Here is a 20,181-nt window from a genome sequence, read left to right as displayed (position 1 = left end):
AGGTAAATTCAAAACAGCCATTTTTAAAAATCCAGCAGAAATGTCTACAGAGACTAGTGCAAGACAATTTCCATAATCGCATTCTCAATTGCATTCGGTGGGATTCAGATATCAAAAGTGGGATTGGTACATTCTGCAGCTGTACAGAACTCTGGTGCAGCCGCACTTGGAGTATTGCATACAGTTTTGGTCACCACATTATAGGAAGAATATGGAAGCTTTGGAAAGGGCTCAGAGGAGATTTACTAGGATGTTGCCTGGTACGGAGGGAAGATCTTACGAAGAAAGGTTGAAGGATTTGAGGCTGTTTTCGTTAGAGAGAAGAAGGTTGAGAGATGACTTAATTGAGACAATATAAGATAATCAGAGGGTTACATAGGGTGGACAGGGAGAGCCTCTTTCCTCGGATGGCAATGGCTCGCACAAGGGGGCATTGCTTTAAATTGAGGGGTGGTAGATATAGGACAGATGTCAGAAGTAGCTTCTTTACTCAGAGAGTAGTAGGGGTGTGGAACATCCTGTCTGCAACAATAGTAGACTTGCCAACTTTAAGGACATTTAAATGGTCATTAGATAGACATATGGACGAAAATGGAATAGTGTAGGTTAGATGGGCTCCAGATTGGTTTCACAGGGCGGCGCAACATCAAGGGCTGAAGGGCCCGTACTGTGTGGTAATGTTCTATGTTCTAACCTCATTATTTAGACACTTCAGTTATTGTTTTTTGTATTCAGTACACTTCCCAACTTGTGTTACATGGTTAGAGCAATAAATCATAGTAATAATTCAGTAACTATCCAGTTATAGCACAGTAACAATATATTAACAGCACAGTAACAAACAGTAACAGCACAGTAACAATACAGTAACAGTGCAGTAAGAATGCAATAACAGTACTGTGGCACCACACTGTCATGCTATAGTAATAGCACAGTAACAGCTGTTACTGTATTAGAGTACTGTTAGAGTTACTCTACTGTTAATATGAATACTAATGTTTTCTTACTGTATTGTTACTTTTGTACTTAATGCCATCTTAGTCAAATAAGAATATATGGTGTTGCATAAGATAATGCTACTGAAAGGGTTAATGGCAGAGATTGCGTGCAGCTGCACACAAGTTGATGATGCCATAAGATCTTGGGTGTGGTAAAGGCTGGATCATAATGAAGACATATATTCATGTGTTCCCCCATAGTCATTGCTAAATGTTTATCTTGATTATGTAACTTGTACCTGATTGCTACATCTTACTTAAGACAAGAGCCATTTCTCACCAACTCGGCCCTTTGCCCCGGTCATGGAAAGTCAGTGGTAACGGCAAACCATCCCAATCACAGGTTGGTAGGGGCTGGCATTGCATACAAACAACAGATAGTCGTGTATTCCTGTAACGTGATTCACACAATACAGCATTATACAGTATCAACATGAATTATACAAATCAGATATTCCCATCTCCTTGATTGTATTCCTGGTAAGCTAGAGGGAAACCAGCATTATTTTTCTTTGCTTTAACATCCTTAGGAAAGCGAAAAGTTACATAGTAACATAAGAAGAGGAGTAGGCCATTTTGCGCCTCGAGTATGCTCTACCATTCAATAAGATCATGGCTGATCTGTGGCCTAACTCCACATACCTGCCCTGGGCCGTATCCCTTGATACCCTGACTTAATAAAGATTTGTCTACCTCAGATTTAAACTTAACAAATGAAATTGCATCAACCATCATTTGAGGAAGAGAGTTCATAATCTCCACTACTCTTTGCATGTAGAACTGATTTCTAATATCTCGACTGAATGGTCTGGCCTAAATCCATGCCCCCAGCTCGAAAATCTTCAACGAGTGGAAATAGTTTATCTTTACCTACCCTATCTCTCCCCATTAATATCTTGAAGACCTCGATTAGATCACCCTTTAACTTCAAGAGAAGAAAGGCTTAATTTATCTAACTCTCCTCATAACCTCTGAAGCCCAGGTATCATCTTTATTCATTTGCATTGAACTCCCTCCAGGGACAAAATATCCTTCCTAAGGTACGGCGCCCAGATCTGCTTAAAAGACTGTAAAGAGGATTTAACTTGAATTTTGTACAAATGCAGCATAATGTCTGCATCCCTTTAAATATTTCATTGGATATCCATTGTATTTAACTTTGCATGGTCTAAAAAAGACTATGATCTATCCTTTCTCAGTTCCCTTTCTTGATTCAAAAGCAGTGAAAATGCAATATGTTAGCTGAGAATTCAATCAAATTCTGTGAAGAAGCCTAATATTTAAAAAGAAAATACTCGTGAGGCTCAGAGTGAATTCTCACTGACTGAAACACAGAGTGGAGAAAAACTGCAGCCACAGGCAGGAGGGGGTGGTTTAGATGCCCTGAGATCAACTACATAATTTAAGGTGGCCACGAGTCACCAGTTGTTCAGGAATTTTCCAGGAATGTGCACTGGAATCAAGTCTCAATGGGCTTTAACCAGAGAAGGTCTTGTGCCTACTTAACCTTTCAATCACATCAAGAGTGGCTTGTACCAGAATAGCATTCACTGTCCTTGCTCGATAGCTTCCACTAACCAAAGTCCATCAATGGCAGCCTTTAACATTTCAACTGATGAACTTTCCACACATTTTGAGGCTGAGTTCAAGGCAATTGTCTTGTGTGTGTGCGTGTGTGTGTGTGTGTGTGCTGGGGGTGATGCAGGTCTAAGGGAAGGAGAATTCAGTATTCCATTTCCCTTTGTGAATGGACAGAAAATCAGAGCTGTGGGTGGGGATGGTTTCCTAATGTATAAGATTTGGAAAGTGGGAAAATCATGCGCATTAAGCTAATTTCCAGAATCTCCTCCAGCAGTTGATTTTGTATGTTTATTCTTTTAAGATAGGGAAGATATAAAGGACAAAGGAATCCAGTAAATATCTGGAGTCAAGATATGGATCAGACCCTATCTTACTGAATGACTGAACAGGTATGAAGGACTGAATGGTCTATTCTTGTTTCTAATGTTCCTGAAGGTTTTCAGGAAAGTGAAGCACCTGTGGCCGTATATCACTCACAGTGACAGAGAGCGATTAATGAAAGAATTGTTTGATGGAAATATCTTTCTACGCGTCCTTGGCACTGAGACAAGAATGTTTCTTCAGTATGACCCTCAAACCATATCTGACTTAGATTTAACTCGAAGTTTCAGTGATTCACTGCCACCCGGAGCTCCTTGTCCAGCCACCCTAATCATACCGATGATCTCAGGGCATCTGAACCATCTCTTTCTGCCTGCGGTTGTTTTTCTTTTCTTGGTCTGTGTCTCAGTTGCTGAGAATTCCTACTGAGCCTGCAACTTTTTAAAAATATATTGAATAACAACCTCTCATTCAGAAATGCAATACGATTGTGAAACATGCAGGATTGCCATTTGAGGAATTTGCTCACTTGGAGTTGGGTAATGTAGATTGCAATGTCAGATTGCGATTTCAGAGTTTCACTCCATTGCTTTTTGGGAGGGGGGTCATTTGCACAGGACCGCTCTTTTCAGATAACTCCTTTTCAACAGCTCCTGCCTCAGTTTAAGTTGAATATTGATCATCATAGTGAAATGGATTGACCTGTTTAAAACCCTTGCATTCATCTTTAAAATATATTTCACTGCTGGAATATATTAAAGGGGAAATCATTGTTAGTGATAGTAATTGTCAAAATAAGCACATTTGCTCTTCTGATACAAAAATTAAATGGTTTATTTTAAGCAAGTTATAACCTCTCCCAAAACAATGAAAAAGTGTCTCAGAAAGACATAAGTTATCTGTCCACTCTGTTGCAAAGTGTTATTTTAAAGTTGGCATGTATGTTCTAGAGAGTCTCATTGATTTAAAGAGAATGATCACACGCTGATTAACTCAACAATCATATCCAAGAAACAGTGTAAATATTTGTGTCATTGTTTCGTTATTTAAGTGTCATCCATGGCTTACTGGGAAACATGCCCTCCTCTGATTCACAATGTCACAGTTTCAAATCTTACTCCGTGAGTTCCAGCACCCAAATCTAGGCTGACTCCAGTGAGTTGACAGCCTTTCTGTTCTCTCAGGTGGAACAACTGCATGATATTTTTAAGTAAGGTTGGGATTCTCATAGGTGCCTGGCCAACATTTACCCAACACTAAGCAGATTATTTCATTTTTGTTTTTGGCTACTTGCTGTGTGAAAAAAAAATCAGCTGTCATGTACAATAATGACTACACTTCAAAAGTAATGATTTGGCTTTAAAGCTCTCTGGGACATCCTGAGATCATGGAAGCAACTATAGAAACAGATTTTTTTTACCTTCCAGTCTGCTTAAAAGCCCAGGTAAGAGAACCCAAATTGTGCATCATTTGCAAATACTCGCACGATGTTCAGAAATCAACACTTACAATAGATGATGAATATCACCAATGTAATGATGTCCATCAACCACTTGATATGCACTTGGCAAAACCAAAATAATAGCACAAATGGGGGACCAACCATTCTGCATTTTTTTTTAACATCTAGGACAAACCAGTTTGGTTCACTAATGTCCTTTAGGGAGGGAAATTGCCATCCTTTCCTGGTCTGACTTACATGTGACTCCAGACCCACAATGTTGTTGACATTTCACTGCCTTCTGGGCAATAAATATTGGTCTAGCCTGTTATGCTCACACTCCACGAAAGAATTTTAAAAATTGGCTTTATCAAAAGCAATGTTCAATCCACCAGTTTCTTCAAACAGTATGGAACATTGGTGCCTGGAATTAATCTTCTTGCTGAACCATTCCTGATTTCTTTTGATTTCAGAGGTTCCAAAAAGTCTCAAGTTTCATGAGTTCAGCAGTCCAAAGAGTTTTACGGCCAATTAGATACTTTTGAAATGTTAGTATCTATGAAATGTTGGAAATGGGGCAGCCAATCTGGGAACAGTAAGCCTATAATGACCAGACAGATATCTATTTTTCTTTATTGCATAGGACAAGATTGTTACTGGCTGGACCAGCATTTATCACCCATCCCTTTTTTATCCAGACGACAAATAAGGATCTTTCATATTGTGGGTCTGGAGTCACATGAGGGTCAGGCCAAGTAGGGACACCTTCACCAAAGGGTGTTAATACACCAGATAGATACTTAAAACAACCATCAGCAACTATACTGCCACCAATAGGCTAAAGATCACACAATACCAGGTTATAGTCCAACAAGTTTAATTGGAAGCATACTAGCTTCAAAATAAACCTGTTGGACTATAACCTGGTGTTGTGTGATTTTTAACTTTGTACACCACAGTCCAACACCGGCATCTCCAAATCACGACCAATAGGCTAGCTTGCAATTCCAGATTTTTATTGAACTGCAAATTTTGCCATTTGCCCTGGTGGATTTGAATCCGTAGCCCCAGATGATTAACCTAGGGTTATTTAGATTATTACCATCTCTGTGATTCTGGGATAAATATTGGTTAGGACAATGAGAGTATCCCCTCTTTGCCTTGGACTATCGGGATCTTCAGTTAATGAGGCATATGACTCCTCAGAGATCTGTCCGTAATCGGCAGGAATTTGCTCAGTTGCAGTTGAGTGATTGCGAGTTCAGAGTTTTGCTCCATTGCGTTTCGGGATGGGGTCATTGCACAGGACCTTGCTTCTCAGACAACTTTCTTTCCAACAGCTCCTGCCTCAGCTCAAATTGAATATCGTTCATCATCGTGGGGTGGGTTGACCTGTTTAAAGCCCTTAAATTATCAGGAGGGAGTTAAAAGCCAAGTCAGTAATACCATGGCTCATTGATTTTTATGATACATTACAAACTCAGATGCAGTCACCGGGACTGCATGGGGTGGGCCTGGAGGAGAGCCTGGTGGGACCAGGGTCCTGGGGACCATTGTCTGCTGGATGTGCGGCGTGGATCTTCAGTCCAACTCATCCATGCTGACCAGAGGGTTAGCACTGCTGCCTCATTGCTCCAGGGACCCAAGTTTAATTCCCACCTTGGGGAACTGTCTGTGCAGACTTTGCACATTCTTCCCATGTCTGCGTGGGTTTCCTCCAGGTGCTTCGGTTTCCTCCCACAGTCCAAAGATGTGCAGGTCAGGTGAATTGGCCATGCTAAATTTCCCAGAGTGTTAGGTGCATTAGTCAGGGGTAAATGCAGGTGAATGGGTCTGGGTAGGTTGCTCTTCGGCGGGTCGGTGTGGACTTGTTGGGCCGAAGGGCCCGTTTCCACACTGTAAGTAATCTAATCTAATCTAAATCAACTAATTCTGTTGCAATGATACATACAAAATAATGTGTGTGGCTCATCTCCTAACTTACTGAGGAGTTCCTTTTCCTAATTGTCGGGGGAAGAATCTCAGTCATTTCAGAATGACAATCGTTTTAACTGTTTTGTGGACAATGTTTTAAATTCTCATTCAAGTCTCCACTCTGGTTATTGATTATTTTCTGGGAAAGCTTTCACCGGCATTGATTTCCCTGCAGGAGCAGGCTGAAGTGACCAATATTTTCTATCATGACCACCTGGATTCGATTTATCAACTTTGTACTAAAAGCAAAATACTGTTGACGTTGGAGATCTCAGATTAAAATGGAAGTGCTGGAGAAACTCAGCACATCTGGCAGCATTATTGGAGAGAGAAACCGAGTTAGGTTTCGAGTCTTTTATGTATCTTCCACGGAATACCAATCATTTGCTCTCCAACTATTGGTTTGTTCACATACGCTGGGTTGAATGTTGGATGTTTTGGCTATGAGAAAGTGAGGACTGCTGATACTGGAGATCAGAGTTGCGAGTGGGGTGATGGAAAAGCATGGCAGGTCAGGCAGATTCTGAAGAGCAGGAAAATCAACGTTTCGGGCATAAACTCTCCATCAGGCTACGCCAAACCCAAGTACCGTTGAGTTTTCTGAAGGAATGCCTAGCAAGTTTTCTCACCATATCTTACCAAACTCACCAGATTGGCTACTTGCCCTGCCCACTACCTGGCAGCCCTCGTGTCTGATTCCTGCCCCAATTTACCATGCGCAGTTCCCAAAATAACTCATCACTCGATGGATATCCATGAAAATGAAAACACATTTTGACCCTGCACCATCTTTGAAAAGCTGTTGTGCACCCGGACAAATGTGGCTCCACTGGCCAAGAAGCTGTACTGCCCACAGCTCATAGCCAATATGGCTGCCACTCCCTCAGACATGCCATCCCATAATCTCACTCGAGTTGCTGTTTACCATATGCCATATGTCTGACTGATCTGTCACTACATCCTGTCTGAAACCCCTCCAAGTCACTGTGCCCAATGTAGACCTCACAGCTTATCGTTGTCCAGTCAGGGAACATCTTGTATAGGTGAGCAACGGGACAAACGCAAACATGAGGTGGCATGGTGGCTCAGTGATTAGCACTGCTGCCTCACAGCAGCAAGGTCCCAGGTTCGATTCTGGCCTTGGGTAATGGTCTGTGTGGAGTTTGCACATTCTCCCCGTGACTGCGTGGGTTTCCTCCAAGTGCTCCAGTTTCCTCCAACAGTCCAAAGATGTGTAGGTCAGGTGAATTGGCCATGCTAAATTGCCTATAGTGTTAAGTGCATTAGTCAGAGGGAAATGGGACTGGGTGGGTTACTCTTCGGAGAGTCAGCATGGACTTGTTGAGCCGAAGGGCCTGTTTCCGCATTGTACGGAACCTAATCTAGTATATGAGCATTTATTTAACATGAGGCAGCAAAAGGAATCATAAACAAAACTAATAGAGGCAGAAATTCACCCCATAATGCAAACCAGATGTGACATCATGACCGATGAATATTTTACAGTTCACAATTGTTAACCACTTCTAAATCTTTTCTATTGAAAGTGGGTGTCCATGAGGTTCTGTCTGCCTTGTAGCACCCACGCAGCTGGACTCTGTCATGGACAAGGACAGCTTCTTCCTCCCACTCTCCTCCTCCTCCTCCTCCTCCTTGGCATTCATCACTCGGAAGGGGTTCCATTCCATTGCTGAATTTCACAGTGTTATGATACTACCTGTTAGTGCCATATGGATACAGTCCACCCTGCACCCGGGAGAACTGAGCTATGTTCCTAAATCCTCCTGCTCAGGCTGCAGCATTGACCTCATCGTGGGGGAGTGAGATGACCCAGTGTGACCGTGCCCTGATGGAGTCAGTCATAGTCCCGATGTATGTGTGGGTGCCTGACTGAGAGATCCCACACATGTCACCCATTGTTCCATGGAAGGAGCCAGTCCCATAGAAGTTCAGCCCCACAGTGACCTTCACAGTCACTGGGAGAGGGTGGTCTCCCACTCCTGCAGACCCCAGGTCCCATTCCAGCACTGGGTGCCAGGACATAAGGAACCTGCATTGGCATTGCACCTCACTCATCCTCAGTAAATAAATCAGGGCCCTCCAGCATGCCCCATGCATCTTGAGGGGTCCTGCAGCAGGAACTTCTCCCTGAGCTGGGAGTTCCTCATCTCCTGCTGCTGTCCTGGAGCTCGCTGTCGGGCCTGTAGCTCCGACATCCACCTTCAATTTCTTATGTTGACTGTCACAGGGACCAACATCCCAGCAAGTGTCAGACTCCCACTAAAAATGACCCTCCATTGGGAACAGAAGAAGTGAAAGAGAGTATTCAATCTGAGAAGAGTTCTCTGTAGCACAGCCTGCAAGGGAAGGTTGAGAACACTTTGGCACACAGTGAGACACACTGCATCTGGATATTGAGGGACATGTCTCCATCCTCCATTCACATTCAGGCTCAGCCTGTGCAGGACTCAGTGAAAGGGCCACACTGGCTGTGATCACCCCAATATCATCGAGATCAGAGAGCCAGCAGAGCTCTGATACCCATCCTACCCTGGACCCAAATCAAACTCTCAATCTGTCATTGCATTCAGTATGGACCATCATTACCCTTATACAGCAGGGGATAGAGTGATGGTGTGCTGCTCCCATAGACCCCTTGGAGATGGCATGAATAATTGTCCACTAACAGCTAATGCCAGCCTTTGGTAACTTCATTGTCAGTAACTTTAATTTCATTGTTCAATTTACAAGCACCAATGGCATGGTGCAAATCCCTTGACAAGCATCTGACCCTGAAGTACCTTCACTCTAACTGTGAAGGAAATAGAGGATAAAATTACTACAAAGTAAATGTAACTGGACTTTCCAAACAGCTGCTTCGTATATCTGTTCCTTCAATATCCTGGTGCCCAACGCTTTCATCCTCAAACTAAACACTGACTCTGCCCACTATGGGTGTTGGCCCAGCCACTTTCTTGAGTGGTTTGCATCTTGAGAGGGGGAAATGATGATGGGAACACAGCTCGCGATGGAGACCATCAGCATTGACCCCTAATTGATCACCAGAGGTCTACAAAGTCTCCAAGTCTCCTATATCCCAGTACTACCCCAACAGTCACAGATTTATAGTCATCATATCTTAGAGTCATAAAGCACAGAAATGGACCTTTCAGTTACGCATACCCTCATGATTTTATAAACCTCTATAACATCACCCCCTCAACACTCCAGTGAGAAAGGTCCCAGCCTATCCAACCTCAGCTTATAACTCATCTCTTCGGAACCCTGTCCAACTTAATATCTTTCCTATAACAGGGTGACCAGAACTGGACACAGTACTGTATGACCTCAGCATAACATAACGTCTCAAATCCTATACTCAAAGGTCTGAGCAATGAAACAAGTTGCCTTCTTAACCATCCTATCAATGTATAATGCAAAGAATGATGGACCTGAGCCTCTACGTCTCTCTCTGTTCTACAACACTATCCAGAGCCCTACCAATAATTGTGTAAGTCCTGTCCTTGTTTATTTAATCAAAATGCATTAATACAAATTAACTCAATCTGCCATTCTTCAGCCCATTGACCCAATTGATCAAGATTTCTTTGTAATCTTAGATAACCTTTCAACACGTACACTATACTACCAATCCTGGTGTCATCCACTGACTTACTAACTTACAAACTCATTAACCAAGCCTTCTATATTCTCATCTAAAAGCCCATTTGTACAGCACTTTCCACCCCCATGTGGAAATCCACCAGACTGAATTTCATCTACACGTTCTCCCTGCCTCCTGAATTATACCATAATGATGCCTCATCCTGCTCCTTTATTTGTCCCCCAGTCCCTATCACTGACCCACCCTCCTATAGCCTAACCATACCCTCTGAAGCTGTTCTGCATATGCCCATCAATGTCCTTGCCCCCACATCTACAAATATCTCTGCCTCAGCCCTGGATGCCTGCCCATCCTGGCAGTGTTTCCCATGCTGCCCTTACAACACCACCCTCTTGCCCCTTCTGAAAGTTCAACACTCATACCCTTGAACTGTATTCACCTCAGATTTCAGACCAACTTTGACAGGCAGCCCCTAGAAATGACTGAGCAGACATGTCCACTATCTTTGCAGCTTCCTGACTGACAATATGCGATTCCCCTGACTGCTGATATCCCTGAGGGAATGCATACTGCCTATTCTATCCTGGACAAAATCTCCCCCTTGAGCATCCTATGTGAGTGACTGACTGTGATGAAGCCCTGGAATATATGTATACTGTGCCCCTGACTGATGATGCCAGAACCACTTGACCAACAGCACCTCCACCCTTGACTGGGCTGAGGACCAGCCCTCACCAGCTTCCAACTGGCCAAGTTGGTTGAATGGATGCACGCGTTTGCCACATAGGCAGCTGGCACACTCTGCAAGTGTCCAATTGGCATCTTGTTGTGCTGCACAGCAAAATGTTACCCCAATTTGCCTCTCGATAGATTCTGCCACAAATCTTGCTGTAGCCCCCATCACTCAGACCCCTAGAAGATTCTCTCACTGGCATGTCTCTAAAGCTAACAAACCGATTCTTTCTTCCAGAGCCTTAAGTATCCAATATCTGGAATAATATGACAGTGCAGTTCTGCATGAACTCAAATAACGGGAAAAGTAAGTTCAGGGAAATCAATCTGTAGCATGGTATTGTCTATGGGTGTGAACTGTGGCTGAGTTGGGAGCATTGTTACAATGAGTTGGAAGGTTGTGGACTCTCGTCTTAATTCAGGGCATGAAATCAAGACTGATATTTTAGTGCAGTCGAGAAAGAATATTACTCTGTTTGAACAGTATAAAATCATACAAGCTTTCTGATTCTGGTGAGCTGCATGTGTGCATATCAGTAAAGCTACACGCCCAGTAGGTAGCATATTCCAAGCCACTTCTGTCAGATTCAGGGTGGCATGGTGGCTTAGTGGTTAGCACTGGTGCCTCATAGTGCTAGAGACCTGGGTTTGATTCCTGCCTTGGGCAACTGTGTGGAGTTTGCACATTCTCCACGTGTCTGTGTGGGTTTGCTCTGGTTTCCTCCCACAGTCCAAAGATGTGCACATCAGGTGAATTGGCCATGCTAGGTTGCCCATAGTGTTGGGTGCATTAGTCAGTGGGAGATGTAGGGGAATGGGCCTGGGTGAGTTACTCTTCAGAGGGTCAGTGTGTACTTGTTGGGCCGAAGGGCCTGTTTACATACTATAGGAAATCTAATCTTTAAAAAAAAAATTCTTTGCCAAGGAAGCTTCATCCTTAGGATATTCCAAAGTGTTTAAAGCATAATTGCTGCTGTAATGTGAAACAAACCAGTCAATTCAAGGTTCTACATAGAACATGTGATAACCATTACATAATCTGATGTGTCTGAGGGATAAGTTTTGGCAAAGGAGGGAGGAGCATTTCCTTGCTTGGAGGACAGCACTCTAGGATTTCTTGAGTGCAAACTGGGCCTCAGTTTAACCTTGGGTCTGAAAGGCTGTACACTTAACAGTGCAGCAAGCCCTCAGTATTACACTGAACTTTCAGGCAAGGTGATGTCTTAAAGTCTCTCAAGTGGGACTTGAACTCACAACTTTTCTGGCCCCAGTGCATGAGTACTGAGTGTTAGTTTGAAAGAAATAGAGAAAGTGAGTTCACAACAATTATTCCACTGCTTCATCCCGACTATAGGTATATTATACGCAAGCACCAGTGTACACAGTAATGAAAAGCAGCCTCTGTAACTGTTTATTTAGTGGGTCTGACATTTTTGCAAATTAATAGTACAAAGTTAGTGACATTTTGTTTTTGTGCTAACACCCTATAATTCTTCGCAAGTGAGCTGCATACTTCTTGATGTTATAAGCGAGAACATAGTTATTTGACTCATTTTCAAACATTCAACCACACTTCCATATTGCCCTCCCCTAGTCCCTCTCCATCCGGCCTCAGGATCCTTCAGTATTTCCTTTACTTAGCGGTATACTGGGGAAGTGTGTAGTTGGTTTAAGTATTGCTCCCTTGTTTCCACCAACGATTTTAATGTGTTTTGTCGCTAAGAAACCGGCATACCCTAATCACCTATGAAACAGCTCAGTGCAAATGATGAGGGGTGGCACGGTGGCTCAATGGTTAGCACTGCTGCCTCACAGCAGCAGGGTCCCAGGTTCAACTCCAGCCATAGGCAACTGTCTGTGTGGAATTTGCACATTCTCTCTGTGTCTGTACAAGTATCCTCTGGGTGCTCTGGTTTCCTCCCTCAGTCCAAAGATGTGCAAGCCAGGTGAATTGGCCATGCTAAATTGCCTGTATTGTTATTTGCATCATTCTGGGGGAAATGGGTCTGTGTGGGTTATTGTTTGGAGGGCCGGTGATGGGGCCAAAGGGCCTGTTTCCACACTGTAGGATATCTAATCTAAATGACACACTCGCAATCCCCAACCGTTCTGGCTCCTTTGATTTACCATCTGCTAATGGTAAACTAGTTCAACCTGCGCATACAAATAGCAAAGAGCTGCTATATCTAGCCTGCACCCTTCTAACACCAGTCCATTGGTTTTACTGACCATTTACACACATGTGTAGCATGGGTTAGATCCAAGGTAAAGGTTGTTCCAAGGTCAAACATGGGCCTGATACAAAGTATGTAAGCCTTCTCTCAGGCCAAGTATATATGAGTTAGATGAAAGGCAAAGCCCAATCCAAGACCAAGTACAACATGGGTTGTATCGAAGACTACATTTCATAGACACCTAAGTAAATTTGCACACTACACTCAGTTTAAGAAAATAAATCACAGATCCAGGTCCCCATTACCTCTGTTGGATAGTGAGTCTCTGGCATTTCCAATGCACGCTTGCATACCATGTGACCTTTGATGCTCAGGCCTGTTACTCAGATCCTTTGGGAATGGTTAGGCGTGACCCTGAAGCATTTCTGTCTTGTTTGTACTTTTAAACCATTATGGCCATGCACCAAGTTAAATACATTAATTATGCAAGTCCATTTCTGTAGAGTGACACATCTTTGTCACTTGGATAGCATACAGCAAGATTCTTGCTGAACAGACCAGCTCGTTGTTCTCCTTGTGTCCTTACAGCCCAGTCTTTTGAATTATGGAAAGTAACACAGAGTTTCAGATCATGTATCAGGTGGCTATTGGAAGGTTGTAAAGCCAGCTCCACCAGTGTGATGAACTCAAAGGATGATTCAGCTTTTAAAATGACACTTCTAATTGTCTGATTGGTAACTTTCAGAACGTCACTCCTCAGGACTGTGTTCCAGATGGATTATTTCCAAGTACAATCATTTACAGTTAATTACGATGAATGAATTGATGTGAAGTTTCTGATTTTCAGATACAATGAGAAGAATGAAAGTTGAAAATGTTGAATTGGATGCTCATGCTAAGGCAGTGACCATGTTTACCTTCATAACCGTCGGATGTGTGGTTCACAAAATCCAAACGTCACCATCAATATCTCACAGGGTCACTTTAATCAAACTCAACTGTCAGGAGGCCATTTGGATCAGATTAGCTGCCTCTTTTCTACTTCCACTGATTTCTGATTTTACTTCATGCTTCTGATTTCTGAAGTACAGATTTCAAAACATGTAAATGATTTAATCAATCAAATTAGGTTAAATTTATCCATCAATATAAAGAAACCTGCAGCATTCCACTTGGCAAATTATTAGCATGTTGATATCAGAGCCCCCGATTAGCATGAGAACCCTGCAATTTCAACTATCACCCCACAAAGTTCCTGATGAGAATTGTCACTTTTCACCATTTTGCCTCTGTGTACTTAGGGTGGCTTGGAATTATTTTGTTTGCAGGTGTCATTATCCAATTAGGTCAAATGCATTAGATAAACTCTCAGGCCTCTTGATCATGCTGCTTTGCAGCTGTTATAACACTTCAGCCTAGCAGTTGGCTGGACGGCTAATTTGTGATCCAGTTTCTTGCCAACTGCATGAGTTCAATTCCCGCACTGACTGAGGTTACCGTGGGACTCTCCTTCTCAACATTGTCCAACACCTAAGGCATGGTGACCCTCAGGTTAAAACACCACTGGTCATCTCTCGCTCTAGTGACAGCGTTACCCTCCGGGACTAGCAACTTTACTTTTACTCATATATGTTGAAGTGCTGTGTCAGCTACAGATATTGGACTAAAGTTGACGTATAGATCATCTAGGCGAAAGTGAGGACTGCAGATCAGAGTCAAGATTAGAGTGGTGCTAGAAAAGCACAGCAGGTCAGGCAGCATCCGAGGTGCAGGAAAGTCAACGTTTTGGGCAGGAGCCCTTCATCAGATAATCAGGATAGATCATTTAGATGAGCATAAATTGTGATAGCAGCCCCCGTCTGAGGACCTGATGGCACCCCCCCCCAACCCCGGTTGAGCCAGCTCCCTTCCACCACCACTGATATTCCAGCCACTGGACCTGACCACCCATTCCTCTCACCCACCATACAGGACTCAACCCGACCTTCCCATTTCCATTCCTTCCTTCCGGCCCAACCCCGCCCCGCCACCAGACCTGAAACCCCGGAAACACCGCCAGACTTGGAAAATCTGCCTGTATATGAATTTAACACAGGCTTGACAAAACATGTAAATAAATGACATTTCACCTTTCGCTTTGGTGGCAACAATGAAATACATCAAGTAAATGTGAAACAATGGCATTTTTTGATGCTTCACTAGCCACTTTATTACTGCGTAAACTGGTACTTCCACCGGATCAAACCTACAAGTTTCACTTTCTTCAGTGGCTGTATGCAGAAACTGACTGTAGGTTGAAGGCTGACTATGTCTTCTCAGACTATGGGTACATCATGGACCACGCATCAGTTTCCAAATCAAAGCAACTAATTAAAGATACCAAGATCTCTTTATCTCTCTCTCTCTCTCTCTCTCTCACTCGCTTGCATATACAACAGAATTTGTCAGGCATACACCTTTCTCTATCTCTCAAACTCGTTCCTCAAACTCGTACGTGATCTATTCTGTGATGAAACATATATGTGATTTGCAGAATCTGAGGTCATAGAATCCTGACAGCACAGAAAGAAACCATTAGGCCCATCGACTCTGCACCAATCCTCCAAAGAGCATCCCATCCCATTCTTGTTACCCTGCATGGGGTTTTTAACCATTGTAATCCATGTAAACTGCACAGCCCTGGACATACAGAGCAATTTTTAGTATGGCCAATCTCACCTAATCTGCACATTTTTGGACTGTGGGAGGAAACCCACGCAGACATAGGAGAACGTGCAAACTCCACACAGTCACCCAAGGCTGGAATCGAACGTGGGTCCCTGATGTTGTGAGGGAACTGTGCTAACCACTGAGCCACTGTGCTGCCCAGAGTTGTGAAATGGCAGCCAGGAAGTGAACTGAGTGCTGGGCTGATCCACAGATCTACCCTCCTTATTCTTGCATAGTGACTTCCTGAAGAAAAGAGGCAGATCTGGCTGTTTTTAGATTTCAGGCAGACAAGATAATGGCCCAGCCTTTGAAAGTGCACAAAGTAATCTCACCTGACCCACAGTGAAGCACATCTACAGGGTTCAGTTGACCAGTTTTGAGAGAAGAGCTTATGAGGCAGCTGGAATAAACTGAACATAAAATTCCAATCTGGGACCAGAGATAAGGAAAAACAGGGAATGAGAGAAGTTGCAACGGTTCAGTTATTTTTATAGGAACTCATTGCCCAGAACTAACTATATGATGCAAAGTGCTGTGACTATAGGTTTATGATGAATCTGCTAGATTGATAGCGTCAAGGCAGATTTGGTTCTTTAAGTTTCTTGATTTGCATGAGGACCAGAACAGTTCCCTTTCTTGCCATATGTTTCTCTTCTCACACTGACTCTCTACTAAACTTTCACTCTCTCATTGTCTTTCACACTCCTGTAGTTCTTGCACAAATTACACCAGAAGTCCTTTCTGTGTTTTTTCAAAGGTTAGGGATTGGTGAACTGGTTTGTGGTGTAGATTGATGCCAACAGTGTGGGTTCAGGTCCTGCATCAGCTGAAGTAACTGTGAAGGACTCTCCTTCTCTAGCTCTCCTGTTGCCTGAGGTGTGGTAGTCCTGAGGTTAAACCATCATGAGACCTATGGTCTGCAAGGACAATGGAACTTTATTACTGAGGTGAAGAGGAATTTCTTCAACCAGAGCATGGTGAATCTGTGGAACTCATTGCTACAGAAATCATTGAGTGCATTTAAGACAAAGATAGATAGGTTCTTGATTAGTCAGATGATCAAAGGTTACAGGCAGAAGGCAGGCGAATAGGGTTGAGAAACATTAGCTGTAATCAAATGACAGACCATACTCAATAGACCGAATGGCCTAATTCTGCTCCTAGATTTTATGGTCTTATGCTTTTTCTGTCAAACTCTCACCCTTCACTCCTTATTCCCAATCACTATGTATCTCCTTGGGAATCTTTACTGATCTCTCACAATGTGTTTCCCCATTTCTATTATCTTCTCTCATTCTCTGTCTCTCTCAAATATTTAATTTCCTTTTCTCCATTGCAACTTCTCTGATTCTCTGTTTTTCTATCGCAGCCTGTCACTCTGTGTTTCTATCTGTCCTCTGGTGTTTCTGTCTCATTCAGTTTCATTCTCTTTCCATCTCAATCTTTTCCTCTCTCAAAATGGATTCCACCATTCCAGAAGAATGGTACCTGATTTTAACCCAATGCAATGGATGGATTTGGAATGGGTTAAAATCTTGTCTGTATGTGTTGTCGGGAGTCCTGTATTTCTCCAGACTTATATTAATACAATCACCTCTCAGCATACTCCTAATGGCAGGTGGCCTGTAAAATAGAGGATCTTGGGCTGATCCTTGGATGAGGTTCAAGTTGCAAAGTTTAGGAGATCAGTCGTGAAGATAAAAAAGTAATAATTGGAATCTTTGGAAGGTGACTATGAAAGAAATGTTTGTATTGCAAAGTCTGGAGCTGCTGAGCTTGTTCATTTATGGTACATTGTGTAAAATCAGCTTCTGATTTAGTTGGACTGTAAATGGACCTCACTTGCCAAGTCAAGTGTTTCTCTAGCTTGCCTCTGAAAATGTAAGCTTGCTGCACAGGACCTGTATGTTCACAGGGAGGTACCAATGTAGAGAAATCCCAGGGACAACTGACAGGTACTCGCACGTGGAATGAGAGGTGACTTCTCACTGCTTCTACATTGAACAGCGACAAAGTAGCTTTCACCATTCTAGAGAAACGGTAGCTCATTTTAACGCTGTGCAAATGGATGGATTTTGAATGAGTTAAAATCTTGTCCAAAGGTGTAAAATATTAGAGGAATAAAATTGAAAAGCAAAGAAACTATATTAAACTTGTACTGAACTTCGGAGGTATCAGCTTGTACAAAGCGCAGAAAAACTTGCAAAATACCCACAGTAAGGAGCGTGACAAGCAACAGGACAAAAAAAAAAATTAACCCGCTACAGTGAATAATAAATTTCCACAGGTCAGCAGTCTTTACTGAGAAGAATAGTTACACAACAGTGAAAAATCTCGCAATACTAAAAACAAGGTGGAAACAGAGAAGTAGCATTTCAATTACCATTTCCTACATAGTAAAAGCATGATAATGGCAGATACTCTCCTTCTCCAGATGCTCTAGAACAGGCAGAGCACTCTGACTAGATTATGTATTGGATAAACTGGTGATGGCTTAGTAGATGTTGTACTGCTCTAAGCCTCAGTAAAAAGTCAGGCAAAGACCTGTTCAGTGTATCCTAAATGCTCAGTGGCAGTGCTGATTCCAGTCTCACACAACAAGACATCAAAGAAGAAACAAAATCAGAAATTGTTGGAAAAACTCAGCAGGTCTTGTAGCATCTGTGGAGAGGAAGCAGGGTTAACGTTTGGGTCCATTGAGCCTTCCTCAGAACAAAATGAAGAAGTAGAAGGAGAAAATGTGGAAGAAGAGATTGCAAATACACTGGTGGGAAACAAGTTTTCAACCCTTATTTTAGTCTAAGATAAAACCCCATTATGATTGGGGTAAACTTTAATCAGCACAATTAGGAACCACGGGAAACTACTTTAATAAACATTTATATCACCATGCAGATAATTATCAACATAGAACTTTCAAAGAGGAGTCCACGTGGAACCATAATTTAGTGGGTTACACAATGAAGCTCTATCAGAACTTTTACAGTGTAAGGAAGACCTTACATTACAACAAGCTGTTCAGTTTGTCAGGCAGGCTTTCTCTGCAAGCAGAAAAGTCTTCTTAAATAAAGGAGCAGAAATTTTTCCTGGTATCAGCCCACTGACTCTGACTCGATTCACTTTGTAAGTCAGAGAGCTAGAAATGAATAGGGAACATAGCAGTCACAACAGAAGAGAATATTACTCCTGCTTTTGCTTCTGTGGATGAAAAGCTCCAGATTAGTGTCAACTTACCCACTCAGCAAATCTGAATGCCGTATGTTAGGTCATTTTGGTTTGCTGAAGCAGCAAAAGGAGATTTCAACCTGCAGCAATGAGTTTCAAAACAGACTAACCCATGTCTGTCAATGTTTAAGAGCTGGACTCTTTTCGGACAAGTGTTAGTTCAATAATGAAAAGTAACTATGAAAGAGTATTCAAAGAACAGGATATGACTGGGTTCAAATTGGATCATACCTGTATTCAATGTTCAGAAGAGTTTTGGACATGCGCAGGCACAAACAGACCTAATCCAATCACAACACTAAGGCTTTCATGTGAGAGTGTGGTAGTTGGTAATGAATGTAACCAGGGCCTTCTAGATCCTACAAGGAGCAACATGGCTGATGACAGGCACTGCAGCAAGAAAATAGGATCAGTACAAGAAAGAGGACAAGGTGCAGGTGACTAGGAGAAAGTGAGGACTGCAGATGCTGGAGTACCAGAGTTGAAAAACATAGTGCTGGAAAAACACAGCTGGCCAGGCAGCATCCAAGGAGCAGGTGATACCAAGACCAGGCAGTGACATAAGGTGCCCATGCTATTAGTCTAAGTGGAACATGTGAACAGTGTGCATAACTTGAAAGGATTTGCTGTCAGGACGAGAGTTCCTGGATTATAACCCAGTGTCAGTGAAGGTATGGTGATTGTTGTATAAGATTATGGTTCTGAAGAGATTACTGTTCATTATACATTGGAACCATCCATTCTATTGATCTCACACCCAGTCTCTGGGTGGAGATAAGGTGCACTGCTCCAGCTTTCAAAGACAGCAAATGTATCTGTATTACCTCCCTAAAGTCCTTGTGATTATGTGCAACCAAGTGTAATTGCATTTATTGCTATCATTCATAACACCTTGTTGTCTAAGAACACTATCTCTTTGTAGATACTCCACAGTGGTGTATCCTGTACCCACAATCACTAAAGAGGTCAAAGTCAAATAAAGACAAAGGCGGGCTGATGGCAGTAAACCACCTCACACAGCCCTTCCTGGTACCATCTGACAGAGAGGCAAGAGTGGTTATCTGGGCAATATACCAGATTGGTTAAAAACTACAGTGATATTGTTTCCAAGCAGGTTGATGGGTGGCTTGGTGAGAACTTGCAAATGGTGCTGTTCGCTTACAACTGCTGGTACCTTCAAAGGCTTTGTGTTGGATTAATTCTCTGACATCAGTCCTATTATTTTGGAAGATTCTGTGGTCAATAATCTCAATTGCATCGTAATCACACCAGGTAACTTTTTGATTGGAGCACAATCCTTATCTTCTTTTTGAATGCTGCCTGATCAACAATGTGCTCTCCAGTGAAGAGAGATGAAAATACTAATTTAGTACCTTAGATGTACCCTTTATTTCCACAATA

General features: G+C 42.7%; 1 long non-coding RNA gene across 1 annotated transcript in view; it reads left to right on the top strand.

Moving 5' to 3' along the window:
• The first annotated feature begins 2,559 nt into the window (after positions 1–2,559).
• Positions 2,560–20,181, top strand: part of LOC140469424 (uncharacterized) — a 29,224-nt gene continuing 11,602 nt past the window's right edge. The window contains exons 1-2 of the long non-coding RNA XR_011956102.1: positions 2,560–2,648; positions 2,881–2,968. This is a non-coding gene — a long non-coding RNA (uncharacterized lncRNA). The remainder of the gene's footprint in view (positions 2,649–2,880; positions 2,969–20,181) is intronic.

The sequence above is a fragment of the Chiloscyllium punctatum genome, chromosome 49 (genome assembly GCF_047496795.1).
Source record: "Chiloscyllium punctatum isolate Juve2018m chromosome 49, sChiPun1.3, whole genome shotgun sequence".
NCBI classification, from domain to species: Eukaryota; Metazoa; Chordata; class Chondrichthyes; order Orectolobiformes; family Hemiscylliidae; genus Chiloscyllium; species Chiloscyllium punctatum.
This window is presented reverse-complemented; position numbering and strand designations above follow the sequence as displayed.